The 15,657-nt window shown below is 38.8% G+C and overlaps 2 long non-coding RNA genes across 2 annotated transcripts in view; both read left to right on the top strand.

The window, feature by feature from the left end:
* Nucleotides 1-15,657, top strand: part of LOC309649344 — a 979,232-nt gene that overhangs the window by 54,350 nt on the left and 909,225 nt on the right. The gene's annotated exons all lie outside the window — the stretch shown is intronic.
* The window catches only part of LOC309649364, a 90,898-nt gene continuing 80,984 nt past the window's right edge, over nt 5,744-15,657 (top strand). Inside the window, exon 1 of the long non-coding RNA XR_014257059.1 lies at nt 5,744-13,848. This is a non-coding gene — a long non-coding RNA (uncharacterized lncRNA). The remainder of the gene's footprint in view (nt 13,849-15,657) is intronic.

The following is a 15,657-nucleotide window of genomic DNA, read 5'->3' on the forward strand; positions in this document are numbered from 1 at the left end:
TCAATAGCGGAATAAAACAACAAGTGATGAAACCTCCACATAATAGGATTGCTGTAGCTACCAACAAAAAAGTAGACCCACACATCCTGACATGAGAGAATGTCCATGATATGTTCCTGAGACAAGCAAGTGCAGAACAATATCGATAGTACATACCCCTTAAAAATCTCTCCCGCAAAACAGGTGGAAACTTTCTCTTTTATTTTACACATTTCTGTGCTATCTTCTTTCTTAAAAATCAAGTCCAATGAAAGAAAAATACATAGTTAATTTCCTGGACTGTTTGTAAGGATTTTTGTTTGTTTGTTTGTTTGTTCTTCCAAATCGAAAGTAGCTGTTTTGGTGAGAAATTTAAAATGGAAACACTTTCTATTAAGCTGTGGTCCTACACTAGGAGGATGAGTCCTCTTTTTTTAATATTCTTTAATAATATTTTAAAAAATTTTTATTGGCGTATAGTTGATTTACAACGTTGTGTTAGTTTCTGCCATGCAGCAAAGTGAATCAATTATACATATACATATATCCACTCTTTTTTAGATTCTTTTTCCATATAGGTCATTACAGAGTACTGAGTAGAGTTCCCTGTGCTACACAGTAGGTCCTTATTAGTTATCTATTTTATATAGTAGTACGTATATGTCAATCCCAATTTCCCAATTTATCCCCCTTACCCCCTGGTAACCATAAGTTTTTTTCTACATCTGTGACTCTATTTCTGTTTTGTAAATAAGTTCATTTGTATCATTTTTTTTAGATTCCACATATAAATGATATCATATGATATTTGTCTTTCCTGATTCCTCTGTAGAAGCAGGGTCATTGTGAGGTTTTCTGTGGTTCTACCAATACTTGGACCTCAGTTACAGTTGTGATTTTCCACTTCCTAAGTTCCCTCTTATGCTATTTGCAGCTCTGCCTGGAAGGCAGGTGTGATTAGGCCCACAGCTGTCTTGCCCAAGACCACAGAGCTGGAAGCAGCAGAACCAGTCCTCCAGTTACTACTGTCTGACCCTAAATCCCAAGACTGGCAATTGCCCAGAGCTAGTTCCTTCCATTTATATATCTAAAATGGTGGTCTTAGAAACTTACTCTTTTATTTGTTGGGAAAATTGGTAGCTGTTCATTTTATCTCAAGACTGCCCACTAAAAATCATACTTTCTGGTTTCAAACTGCTTCATAGCTGTTTGACTTTGGAAAATTTGCTTAACATCTCTGCACTTCAGTTTTCTCAACTACAAAACTGAGATAACAATTATGCTTACCTCTAAGTGTTATTGTGGAACTAAATGAACTAATATTTGTAGAGTAGTAAAGGCAGTTTCTGGTACATAGCAAGAAAATAATGAGTGCTAGCTGTAATTATTAATATTAAACTCATTTTGCAGACTTTGGCATATCAGATGCCTCAGTTTCCTCATCTATAAAATGTAGCAAGTAACATCAATTTCTCAGGGTTTTTATGACAATTAAATGAGATAATGTATGTAAAGTACTTGGCATCAGATAGGAGCTTAAAAAATGTTAGCCCTTTTTCCTTTTCTGAACTTCTGCTTCTTAGATGACCCTCATCCATGGGTAGTAATGATATTTCTGTGAAATGCTTGTTGGTATTTATGAGGACAAGATGCTCATATTGGCTAAGGGTGACCTGGAGAATTGTTTATGAGTCAGACAAACAGTGCAGCAAAGGAAAAGGCCCCTACAGCCAAATATTCCTGTGCCCTGAAGCATAAAGAATAAAGTGGAGTAGGGCATTCAGAGAGCATTCTGGAAGCCCCTGGGAAACCATGAGGGCAAAATGATGGGGGAAGCAAGTCAGCATTTCCCAGTGTGGAGAAAACCTTCCCAGATTGGGTGGAAGAAACTTTGCTAATCCCACGTCTAACTGCACCAAAAATCCAGGCATGTTTATTGCAGGAAACAATGAACAAGGGTTCTTCACCTCTAGGAATAGCCTTGCTGGGTAAGAAATGCATTAGGGGAATCAAAAGTCCCTTAACCAGAAGTGTATACAAATTAGAGCTTTTGGCATGGACCTCTCTGTATACCCTGTGTTAGAGAAGGAAATATGTAATACAATATGTGTCGAAGGGTAAAAATGCATCCAATTCCTAAGTGAAAATAGAGTCTGGGGCAATTGCTTCCCAGTTAAGCCATATTTGCATTCATTGAAGTAAGTGATAACTGTGATATGATGATATTTCTAGAATTCTTGATTTCATTGTTCTCTGATGTTTGGCTTTTTTCCCCCCTTCCATCCTTCTGGAATCTTTTGACCTGGCATATAAAACTATATTTCAGGACAATGCACTTATCCATGCTAAACTGTATTTTTTCTTACTGGAAAGATAATTTAGCATAATGATTAAGAGTGTAGGGCTGTTTCCGATTTTTTGTCATTAGTGGAAACACTCCCATTTACCACTGCAACAAAAAGAATAAAATACCTAGGAATAAACCTACCTAAGGAGACAAAAGACCTGTATGCAGAAAACTATAAGAGACTGATGAAAGAAATTAAAGATGATACAAACAGATGGAGAGATATACCATGTTCTTGGATTGGAAGAATCAACATTGTGAAAATGACTATACTACCCAAAGCAATCGACAGATTCAATGCAATCCCTATCAAACTACCAATAGCATTTTTTACAGAACTAGAACAAAAAATTTCACAATTTGTATGGAAACACAAAAGACCCCAAATAGCCAAAGCAATCTTGAGAAAGAAAAACAGAGCTGGAGGAATCAGGCTTCCTGACTTCAGACTATACTACAAAGCTACAGTAATCAAGACAATATGGTACTGGCACAAAAACAGAAATATAAATCAATAGAACAGGACAGAAAGCTCAGAGATAAACCCACGCACATCTGGTCACCTTATCTTTGATAAAGGAGGCAAGAATATACAATGGAGAAAAGACAGCCTCTTCAATAAGTGGTGCTGGGAAAACTTCACAGCTACATGTAAAAGAAAGAAATTAGAACACTCCCTAACACCATACACAAAAATAAACTCAAAATGGATGAAAGACCTAAATGTAAGGCCAGACACTATAAAATTCTTAAAGGAAAACATAGGCAGAACACTCTATGACATAAATCACAGCAAGATCCTTTTTGACCCACCTCCTAGAGAAATGGAAATAAAAATAAAATAAGCAAATGTGACCTAATGAAACTTAAAAGCTTTTGCACAGCAAAGGAAACCATAAATAAGATGAAAAGACAACCCTCAGAATGGGAGAAAATATTTGCAGACGAAGCAACTGACAAAGGATTAATCTCCAAAATATACAAGCAGCTCATGCAGCTCAATATCAAAAAAACAAACAACCTAATCCAAAAATGGGCAGAAGACCTAAACGGACATTTCTCCAAAGAAGATATACAGATTGCCAACAAACACATTAAAGGATGCTCAACATCACTAATCATTAGAGAAATGCAAATCAAAACTACAATGAGGTATCACCTCACACTGGTCAGAATGGCCATCGTCAAAAAATCTACAAACAATAAATGCTGGAGAGGGTGTGGAGAAAAGGGAACCCTCTTGCACTGTTGGTGGGAATGTAAATTGATAGAGCCACTATGGTGAACAGTATGGAGGTTCCTTAGAAAACTTAAAACAGAACTACCATATGACCCAGCAATCCCACTACTGGGCATATACCCTGAGAAAACCATAATTCAAAAGAGTCATGTACCACAGTGTTCATTGCAGCACTATTTACAATAGCCAGGACATGGAAGCAACCTAAGTGTCCACTGACAGATGAATGGATAAAGAAGATGTGGCACATATATACAATGGAATATTACTCAGTCATAAAAAGAAACGAAATTGAGTTATTTGTAGTGAGGTGGATGGACCTAGAGTCTGTCATACAGAGTGAAGTAAGTCAGAAAGAGAAAAAACAAATACTGTATGCTAACACATGTATATGGAATCCAAAAAACAAGGTTCTGAAGAACCTAGGGTCAGGACAGGAATAAAGATGCAGACATAGAGAATGGACTTGAGGACATAGGGAGGGGGAAGGGTAAGCTGGGACGAAATGAGAGAGTGGCATGGACATATATACACTACTCAATGTAAAATACATAGCTAGTGGGAAGCAGCTGCATAGCACAGGGAGATCAGCTTGGTGCTTTGTGACCATCTAGAGGGGTGGGATAGGGAAGGTGGGAGGGAGATGCAAGAGGGAGGGGATATGGGGATATATGTGTACATATAACTGATTCACTTTGTTATACAGGAGGAACTAACACAACATTGTAAAGCAATTATACTCCAATAAAGATGTTCTTTTTTTAAAAAAGAAAGAGTGTATGGCTGGAGCTGCACTTACTGGGTTTGGTTCCTGTCTCTATTTTGTACTAGCTGTGTAACCCTGGACAGGTTACCTACCCTCTCTGTGTTTTTTGTTTTCTTCTCTGTAAAATGGAGCTAATAATAGTACTTCCCTCCTGGGTTTGTTGTGAGGATCAAATAGGATAATGTCTGAAATGTGCTTAGCATAATACTTGCTACACTGCAAATGCTTAATATATGATTATTATTTTATCACTGTGATGTTATCTTTATTATATAACCTTAACAAACCTCTTGTGGGTAAGCGGGGAGGTATCTTACCTAAAATATCAGCTCTGCAATTAACTTGGCTATTTCTTTGCTGTCAGGTCTTAGTGAGACTCTGTTACTCTTTTCATTTTTCCATCTGTAAAATGGAGATAATAGCACCTTGCAAGAGTTTCCAGAGGATTAAGTGAGGTAATGTCTATGGAATCCCCGGTAAGTACTCAGCAAATGATCATGTCATTATTCCTTCTTTCTAAAATACTCAGCATTTTACTCATAGGTAAGAACATCTAATTTAGAAGTGCTTTTACTTTAGTTTGTTTTTATTTACTTTTACAACTAGCAAATTCAAAAAAACTTGATTCATTCAATACTGTAAAAAGCATATTGGGTGACCAAGATAAATTCTGAAGCAAATGTATGTTTTGATGCCTTAATTTGTAATGCATGTCTATAGGTAGTTGCAGTTTTTATTAATCTTTTAAAAATCTTGTTTACCTCATTTTACTTATAAGCTCAAATTTAACTCTAGTGTAACTACTTGAAAGTAAGAAAAGAAACACACACACACACTTTTAGTATATACCTATTTTTCATTGCCAAAACTTCAGCACCTGAACCATGCTTTATATATAATTGGTGCTGAATAAACGTTTGTTGAATAAATAAAATAACCCATGAAATTCACTTGTATTATGTCAAACTTCTGTCCCTTATAGTTCCATTTTTCTGGCCCTTATAGTTCCATGTCATTGAGGAGTTGTGTATTTCCTGCTAATGTCTAAGGGAATGATGCAGGCACAGCAGACAAGTGTGTTTTTTTTTTTTTTTTTTTTTTTTTAGAAATTCACGTTCTTTTATTTATTTATTTATTTATTTATGACTGTGTTGGGTCTTCGCTTCTGTGCGAGGGCTTCCTCCAGTTGTGGCAAGTGGGGACCACTCTTCATCGCAGTGCGCGGGCCTCTCACCATCGTGGCCTCTCTTGTTGTGGAGCACAGGCTCCAGACGCGCAGGCTCAGCAATTGTGGCTCACGGGCCCAGCTGCTCCGCGGCATGTGGGATCCTCCCAGACCAGGGCTCGAACCCGTGTCCCCTGCATTGGCAGGCAGACTCTCAACCACTGCGCCACCAGGGAAGCCCAGACAAGTGTGTTTTATCTTTGCCAAAAGCCTGGGGCTGACAGTCCAGAATCAGGAGTCATAGCTCTGCTGTGTGACCTTGGGAAAGTCACTTTCTATCTCTGAACTATGCTTCCTCATCTGAAAAATCAGTGGCTGGATTAAATGACCTCTCTGTACCTCCTCCTTTATTCTGCTGCTGGAGAGCAAGTAGCATGATGGGGACTCAGAGTCAGCCTTCATTTTGGGATTTGGGGTGCTGGGGAAGGGTCGGGCAGACGTCTGTGTGAATGATCAGCGGTGCAAATGAGGACAAGCTTCCTAACTTCAAGCCTCAGTTATGCTCATCTGTAGAACAGGAATAATCAAGACTGTCTTCAAAGAGTTGTTACAAGGATGAAAGGAGATATTGCACCTCAGGAACTGAGCACGGGGCCTGGTCCAAACAGAGCACTGGATCAATGGCGCCCATCATTTTGTGTCTCTGCTTCTTTCTTGGCCAGATCCCTCTGTATTGAAGCTAACGGTCATAGTTCTTTTCTTTAATCGTCTCCTGGGCTAATTAAGAGCAACCTCCAGGAGGGACAACGCTGATGAAGCCAATAATATGAATTCGGTGTTTCTGGAATGTGCAGGCAGGTCACTCACTGCTCACTGGCCCTCTTCCACATGCTGCGGAGATATGGCATTTGATATCAGCCTGGAGATCGTTTCCTTCCTCTCTCAAGGCTGGTTTTATTGATCTCCTTACTCTAATGGGGGCAGGGGAGGAAGGAGAAACAGGGAAATGTTAGCAAAGAGGAGGTTGGGTCCACTTGAGTTTGTCTTCACCCACAGAAGCAAAAGCCTAGAAAAGGCTGGGAAAGAGTCCAGGATTAACTTGAGCTCCTGGCGTTTTGTTCCCTCTTTTTCAATCAGTTCTCAGCAGGTAGCCATTTTTAATCCTCTATTTATCTTACTTGACCAGAGGTCACGTCTGTTTGCAGGGCAAAGATTAGAGAAGTGGCAGATAATTGGCTGATATCACTAGTAATAAATGAGTATGAGCTTCAGGCCCGGCATAATTAAAAATGTATAAACTCGCATTTTATTCCCCCTTAAAAGTTTACAGTCATCCTTTGGAATCCTTCTGGAACCAGCGTTCAATTTGTTTTTGAGTCCTCTTTGCTGTGATAAGAAAAGGGAAGGAAATGGATGATGCAGTAGAAGACACACCCTCCTGTGCAAAATCAAACCCATATCAGGGAGGGCAGCGTGGAAGCTTCTCCTTGGCGTCTGCCGGGCCCCCAGGAGGAGGAAGATGCCACCAGTCAACTCGCATCTACCTCTGCAGTGATCAAGCTGTGAGTCAGGGTCCTGCTAACACAAACGTCATAGGCCTGGTGCAGGGAGTGGGCAAAACCCACCAAACAAACCCGGGTCAACTTCGAACAGGCAGTTATCAGTGCCTGGGCCAGGCTGCCATCGGCAATGTGGAACCAGGATTCGCTCCCGTGCTGACAAAGCTCAGCTCAGCTTGGGACTTTTGGCCCATTTGCCTACAGATGCCACCACGGTGTGCTCTTTGGGGGCCTGGACTGTGCCACACTAGGAGCTATGCTGTGCATGGCTGCCTCTTCCCCAACCCAAAGGACTGTCGTAATTCCAGCAACGGGAAATCTGCTATTTCCAGGGGCAGGCAGGGGTGGGGGAAGGCAGGAGAATGAAGCAGGCACCAGGCACCGTCCTAGCTCCTCTGGATGCACTGCTGTACTCGATCTTTGCAGGGGTGCTGGGAATGGGATTGTTTCCGCATTTCACAGATGAGGAAGTTGAGGCCCCTAGAAGTACTGACTTTAGGTCTTACGTATAAGGGGAGGAGCCCTGCTCTGGCCTCTGCTCAGCCTCCAACCCCTCCTCCCTCACAGCTGTCACATGGGGGCAAACGGGCTGAAGATGCTATTGGGTTTGCATCTGAGCAATCGGATCAACTCTCAAGGGTTCACTCTGAAGGGAAGTCTTCCTTCCTGCAGAGTTTCCAGAGTCGATGACAGTCCTGGAAATTCCAGGCCTTCCTTTTCCAGGAAATTATACTGGAAAGAGTGTTATAGTAGCTTCTTCCTGGTGGTGAAAGTACACGGCACCGAAGTGGTTAGCAACCATTTTGTTCAACCAGAGTATTTACAAGTAGTAACAGGGTATCTGTTTCCTGTCATCTCCGTCATATATCTTAAGGCAGAGAGATTGGAAGCCCATTACGGTCTGATATCTAATCAATATGCCCGTATTCCTACAGCAGGAAGTAAAAGAATAGGCCCTTGGGAGCCAGAGTTCAAATTACTCTACTGTCGATTCCAGAGAGCAGCTAATGATAGGCTGTGCTTGGGTGGGGGATGGGCTGGGGGAGGGGCAGGAAGAGACCAGAGTTCAATGGGATGGTTAATTCAGAGATCACATGTGTATTCCCATTGCCTCATTTTAAGGTTACATGTTGTCCCTCAGAAGAAGGAAAGACGAGCACGTTAGTGTCACGTGTCCCGTCCCCCCGCCCCTGGCTTCAAAAGCATTTGCTTTCCTTGGTGCAGTGCTAAAATACATTTTAGACATACACATGGATTACCCATGATTTATCTGTGTTTGGGTATCAAATTATATATGTGGACATTTTCCTATCACACTAAAAGAAGACTAAAGGGAGTTAAACATATTCATTTGTTTATTCAACCGTTGTTTAGAGAACATCTGTGTACCCGGTGCCGGTTACCTGCATGCACCTTCCAGCAGGTCCTACGTGGTCCTGACCTCATGGAACTCGCCCATTAGCGGGAAAGATGTAATTGCCTGATGGGTGTGTAAGTCAGGTTCGTGTGAGTGAAAAGGGAATTATGTTGGAGTCACTGAGTTCTCCGTTTATTTTTTCTCTCTCCCACCTACTAGCTTTGCAACCCTTCGAAAGTTGCATAAACTCTCCGGGCTTCAGATCCTCTACTTTACTAGTATTACTAGTAAAACGTAACTAGTAATACTCATCTCTTGGTTACTGTCAGGATGAAGTAAAGAAAGAAACGTGCATGCTTTCATCTCGGCACACAGCCTATACAGTCGTTCCTCAAGAAGAGGCCTGTTGCGTCTCATTTTCACACAGCCGGAGAGCACTCCCATCCTGTGCTGGCCAGTGTGAGACCCCAGAAAGGAACCTGGTCATGCTCTGGGTCTCATTCACACCGGCCTCTTCTCCAGGCCGCTCCGTGCCCCGGGCTGGCGCTCCGCACCCCTCGGGCCTGCAGCTGGTGCCACCTTAGGACCTGCCGTTAGGGGGTGCTGGAGGCAGACTGCAGGGTGATGAAGGCAGAAGGGGTTTGCTACCTTCTCGGCTTGCTGGCCTCTCAGCCTTGCTTCAACTTGGCAATTGTCCTTCCTCCCTACAGCCACTGTTGGAGTCAACCAACGGTGGGAGCCCCAGCTCCCAGGGTCCCTCCCCTGAGCCAGAGCTGGGAATCAACCGTGCCTCGGAGGTCTGGGTCTCTGGTCCACCGGGTCTCTTCTCTTCTGAGCTCCTGGATTCTGAGATCCTAATACCTACCCTCTGTTCACCGGCCCTAGGCGTGGCAGCTGCCTCCTACAGGTATTACTGCTATGTGACCTCACTGTTTCCATTTTTGCTTTTTAAGTCTTCCAGTGTCTGTGTAATCAAGGTGTTTTATTGAATTTTTAGCTGAAACCGTGTGGTTTGTGTTTTCCTGACTGGACCCTGGCTGGTACAAGGGCCAACGCTGGTCATGGCTGTTCAAAGAAACTCATGGTTTCTCTTATTCAATCCCAGAGCAGCTTGCTTCTCTTTCCAGAGGACTCGACACAAAAACAACAACAATACACACACACACACACACACACATACACACACACCAGCAAGATGAATGTTTCAGGCCCTCAATTTTCTAACCGTAGGCTCTCAAACTCAGGTTCAAATTAAAGCCAGACTAGAAACTGCATCTGTTCTGCTGTCTTCCTAGCCCTTTCAACAAAACCAAACTCCTCTTTGAAGTAATCGACAAAACAAAATTTCTATGCTAAATTGTGGGCTCAGAGTCAGAAACTTTCCATGAGAAATTCTGAATCTTAGTTCTGCTGGCCAAAAATGCCTTGTGACATCAGTATATTATAAAAATTGTGAAGACTATGTTTGGACTCAAAAGCACTCCCTCCTGTGTGTGAGGTGTTTTATTATTTTTATTTATTTATTTTTTTATTGAAGTATAGTTGCTTTACAATTTTGTGTTAGTTTCGGGTGTATAGCAAAGTGATTCATTATACATATACATATCTATTCTTTTTCAGATTCTTTTCCCTTATAGGTTATTACCAGATATCAAGTATAGTTCCCTGTGCTATACAGTAGGTCCTTGTTGGTTATCTATTTTATATATAGTAGTGTGTTTATGTTAATCCCAAACTCCTAATTTATCCCTCCCCTGCCCTTTCCTCTTTGGTAACCTAAATTTGTTTTCTACATCTGTGGGTCTGGTTCTGTTTTGTAAATAAGTTCATTGGTATCATTTTTTAGATTCCACATATATGAGATATCATATTATAGCTGTCTTTCTCTGTCTGCCTTACTTCACGTAGTATGATAATCTCTAGGTCCATCCATGTTGCTGCAAATGGCATTATTTCATTCTTTTAAAATACAACAAAACACCTTAATACGTATGACAGAGCCTGGTGCATAGCATGTATTAAAATATGAAACTTCATTTAGCTCTATTGAAGCCTTAAGGTGGTAGGTATTGCATTTCTTTCCTTTAATTCCTTTAATTTAGCCAAGATAGGATTTAAACTGAGAGCCTGTGGGTCTATGGTCAATGCTTCCTCCACCATGACACTCAGGACTACTGGTGTGACTTGAATGGAATAATCTCTCATTTGAGAGGCAGTGAGTTTATTTCCACATCCCTGCTGCTCCCAACGGTCACATTCAGCACCTTCCCAGGCCATGTGCAATGCCCTCACCTCCCTCTTGGCCTTCCTCTGTTGTGCATTTCCTCTAGAATGCCTTTTCCTTCCCCTGCGCTTAGCCATCCTCACGCATCCATTAAGAACCAAAGGTCGACCTCTAACTGGAATCTTGCAGGCTTTTGACTTTAAGCTCAATCATACGCTGTCTCGTTTTAGTCTCAAACTATTCCAGGTTTATGCATGTGTCTTCCCTACCTTCTTGGATCCCAGTTTCATTAAGCAAAGGGTCTATGCCTGGCATTCTCTTTTGTCCTCAAAGAGCTAAGCACAACACTTCTATCTGTTGAGCGTTTCTTTGATCTCATTTATGTGAAAATCTTTTAGAAGTCAGAACTGAAAAATACAAAATTGAAAAAGGAATCTTCAGAAGAGCTAATTTTTGATTTAACTCTGCAAGCTCCAAATCCCCCTCTTTCCCTCTTTGTTCTGGCTGCCAGTAAGCTCACAGATAAATTTTGTGTTCCATTTCCAAAGTTACCCTGAGTCTAGGCTTTCTGTTAAAATTACATTGCTTCCTTTCCATGCCCCTCCCACCGTTCTCCACTCAACCCGTACACTTGCCACTCACTTTATTTCCTGTATTTTGAACTTGTATCTCCATCTTGATTTTATTATTTTATTGTATCTGTGCTTACTATAAGCCCCAATTATATTTTGGAAATAAGTACAATATGAGGGGAGAATGTCAAGCCCAGGATTGGGCACCTAAAGAGGTAATCTGCATATGCATGTTAATTCATTTACATACATTTTTATAGCTGAGCGCTTTCTATTCTAGGTTTGCTTTCTCAGCATAAAAGTATTTTTTAATAATTTTAAAATAAAGTTCATTTTTCTAAAATAAAAGCAATTTCTAAATTTCCACTATAAAACATTAGGAAAATATAAAAAAAAAAGAAGACAAAAAACATGCTGTATAGTCCTAGCATCTAAAGATACCCACAATTAGGACCACAATATCTTTTTATACTATGATTTTGTATAGCTGGCATGATAGCAATAATGCACACATGAACATTTATCCTGATTTTCACCATTAAAACATATATCCCTATATTATAAAAGGTTCACAATTTATAATTAAATTATTAGTTGTCAGAAAAACACTGGAATAAAAAATTTCTCCAGATTTCTATTTCTGACCAATGTTAAATAACAAAGACCGATTTATCTTCTCACTTTAAACAAGAAGAAATAAATTATATCTATATAATTATAGTTATATATTCAATAGTTTTTAGACATTTGACAACAGACACCAGAGGACTATGATTCCTGAAAGGCAAACAAACTATGATTTTAACAACTTACTACCCAGAGTCAGTTAACCAGGACAGACCATAGAGACTGAAAACCTAAACATACCCAACTCAGTCTGAGTTGAGGAGACACAAGTCAGAGTTCAGAAAAGCCAAGGCAACAGAAATTTGTGGGAGAAAGTAAGATGGCAAGAGAGATGCAAGAGAAAGAGCCTGGGAAATCTACATGGGGATACCCTTGATTCTTTGGCTGAGTATTAATTTGTTCATGAGTGAGAGGAAATGACCTATGAGAGTAGTAGACAGAAAAGTTCCTAGAGCTCACACAACAAGAATAGTTTGTCTTCCCACCAGCCTTAGAGAAAAGATCTTGAAAAAACACAGGGTATTAGATAGAATCCTCAGAGGGCTATTACCTTAGTAGTTGGGCTAAATTAAATTCTGATCAGCATAACAAAGCTTAAAAGTTAGCCTCAAAAGGATCCAACTAATTCTAAATAACTTACCTGGGAGTCACAAATACAAGAAAATCCAGCAATCAACAATATATTAAAAATATCCTACATTAAGTCAAACATTTTCAGACATACAAAAAATCAGGAAAATATGACCAAATACCAGGAGAGAAATCAATCAGTTGAATCAGAACCAGAAATAACAGTTATTATAATTATAAAACAATTATAAACATATCCCATATGTTCAAGCAGGTAAAGGAAAATGTGAGCATGATGGATAGAGAAATGAAATATATATTTTAAAAACCCAAAGGGAACATATAGACATGAAAAATATAATATCTGAAGTGAAAAATACATTAAATGAGATTAACAGATTAGACACTGCAGAATAAAAAATTAACAACCTTGCAGATATAGCAATAGAAAGTAAACAAAATGAAGGCCAGTGAGGAAGGATACAGAAAAATGAGCAAAGGATTAGCAACCTCTAGTAAAATGTAAAGCATTCTAACATACAAGTAACTGGATTCCCAGAAGGAGGTGGAGGAGACAGAAAAATATTTGATAAAACAATGTCTGAAAAATTTACAAATTCAATGAAAACTATAAGCCCACAGATCCAAGAAGCTCAACAAACCACAGCAGAATAAACCCAAAGAAAACCCCACCAAAGTACATCAAAATCAAATTGCTGAAACACAGAGATAAAAAGAAAATCTTAAAAGCATCCAGAGAAATATTACAAATTATGTACAGAAGAACAAAGAGTAAAATTACAGAAGACTCCTTGTTGAAAATTATGTAAAATAAAATGGTAGAAGATAATTTTAATTTAAACAGATTAATGAAGAGTACTGGAAATAGTAAATATATAAGTAAATATAACTTTTTCCCCTCATTTTAAAAACTCTTTCAAAAGAATTTACTACTTAAGCAAAATAACAATTTATTGTGGGATTTAGTAGATCTATAAAAGTAAAATATATGACACAAATATCATAAAACTTAGGAAAAGGGAAGTAGATGTATACTGTTGTAAGGGTCTTCTACTACACCTGAAGTGGTATAATATTTGAAGGTAGGCTGTAATAAGTTTTATATCTCTATATCTCTCTATATAGATATAGATATCTCACACTGGAATAAGGAATAACCCCAGATTTCCATTTAAAGAGAGACAAAGAGGTAGAACAATAAGCCATAATGGAGATAAAATAAAAATTTAAATTACTCATTTGGTTCAAAAGAAGGCAGGAAAAGAAGAAAAAAAAAGAATGGACAGAAGGATTAAATATAAAACAAATAGCAAGATGACAGAAAACTCAACTACATCCATAATTACATTAAATGTAAATGGTCTAAACACTTCAGTTAAAGTCAGATATCATCACATTGCATAAAAAAAGCAAAACCCAATGTATTAGTCAGGGTTCTTTAGAGAAGCAGAACCAACAGGATGAGAGGTTTACTTTAAGGAATTGGTTCATGCAGTTGTGGAGCTGGCAAGTCCAAAATGTTCAGGGCAGGCCAACAGCTGGAGACATCAGGAAGAAATGATTTTGCAATCTTGAGTCTGAAGGCAATCTGGAGGCAGAATTACTTCTTCCTTGGGGGACTTCAGTCTCTTAAGGCCTTCAACTGACTGGATGAGGCTCACCCACACTTGGTAGGTCAATCTGCTTTAATTGAAGTCTACTGATTTAAATGTTAACCTCATCTAAAAATTACCTTCACAACAACAACTAGACTGGTGTTTGACCAAACAATTGGTACCATAGCCTAGCAAAGTTGACACATAAAATTAACCATCACACTCAATTATGTGCTCTAAACCCACTCCAAACATAAAAACAGAGACAGTTTAAAGTAAAAATATGATAAAAGATATACCAAGCAAACACTAGTTAAAAGAATGCTGGAGAGACTATATTAATATCAGAAAAAGTAGACTTGAGAAAAAGGAATATTACCAAGGATAAAGAAGGATATTTCTTATAGTCAAGGGGTCAATTCATCAAGAGGACATAGCAATCCTAATAGAGAGCTTCAAATTACATGAAGCAAAATATGATAGACCTGAAATTAGGAATTGACAAGCCCATAATTATATTTGGAGACTTCAAGGCTCCTCTCTCAGTAAATGATAGAACAAGTTGACAGAAAATCAGTAAGAATGTAGAAGACTCAAACAACACTACCAACCAATTTGACCTACTTGACATTTATAGAATACTCTACCCATTAACAGTATAATACACATTATTTTTCAGTGCACACTGAATATTCACCAAGATAAATTATATTCTGGGCCATAAAACAGGATTCAGTGAATTTAACACCATTGAAATCATGTAAAATATGTTCTTTGACTATAATGGAATTAAATTAGTAATCAATAAAGGAAGAATATGTGGAAAATTCCCAGACATTTGAAAATTAAACTAAAAACTATTAAATAATTCACTGACCAAAGAAGAAATCAAAAGAGATATTAGATAAAATTTTGAAATGAATGAAAATGAAAATACAGGATATTGAAATCTGTGAGATGCAGCTTAAGCAGCACTTAGAGGGAAAATTATACCATTAAATACTTATATTAGAAAAAAGAAGGTCTCAAGTCAGTGGTCTTTGTTTTTCTACCTTGATAAATTGGAAGAAAAGCAAATTAAAACAAAGGAAGCTGAAGCAAGGAAAAAATAAAGAGCAATCATCAGTGAAAACAGAACAACAAGCAAGAAAATCAATGAAACAAAAAGTACGTTCTTTTAAAGATCTATACAATTAGTATACCTTTAGACAGACTGAACACACACACACACACACACACACGCACACACACACACATGTACATGCACAGAAGAGAGAAGCCAGAGAAAGAGGGGGCAAGAGGGAGAGAGAATGAGGGAGAGAAGACACAAATTTAAAATATGAAGTATCAAAAAAAGAGATCACAATAGATCTTGCAGACCTTAAAAGGACAATAAGGGAATATCATGAACAACTTCATTTCAACACATTTGATAACAGACAAAATTGCCAAATCCCTTGAAAGACACAAACAACCAAAGTTGCTTCAAGAAGAAATAGATAACCAGTATGGCCTTATATCTATTTAAAAACTGAATTTAAAGGTAAGAATACCAAAATCATGAAGTATAAAAGAAAAATAGTGATAAGTTGGACTTCATCAAAATTAAAACTTTTGCTGTTTAAAAGAACTACA

This window comes from Balaenoptera physalus (genome assembly GCF_965194825.1).
Source record: "Balaenoptera physalus genome assembly, chromosome: 19".
NCBI lineage: Eukaryota > Metazoa > Chordata > Mammalia > Artiodactyla > Balaenopteridae > Balaenoptera > Balaenoptera physalus.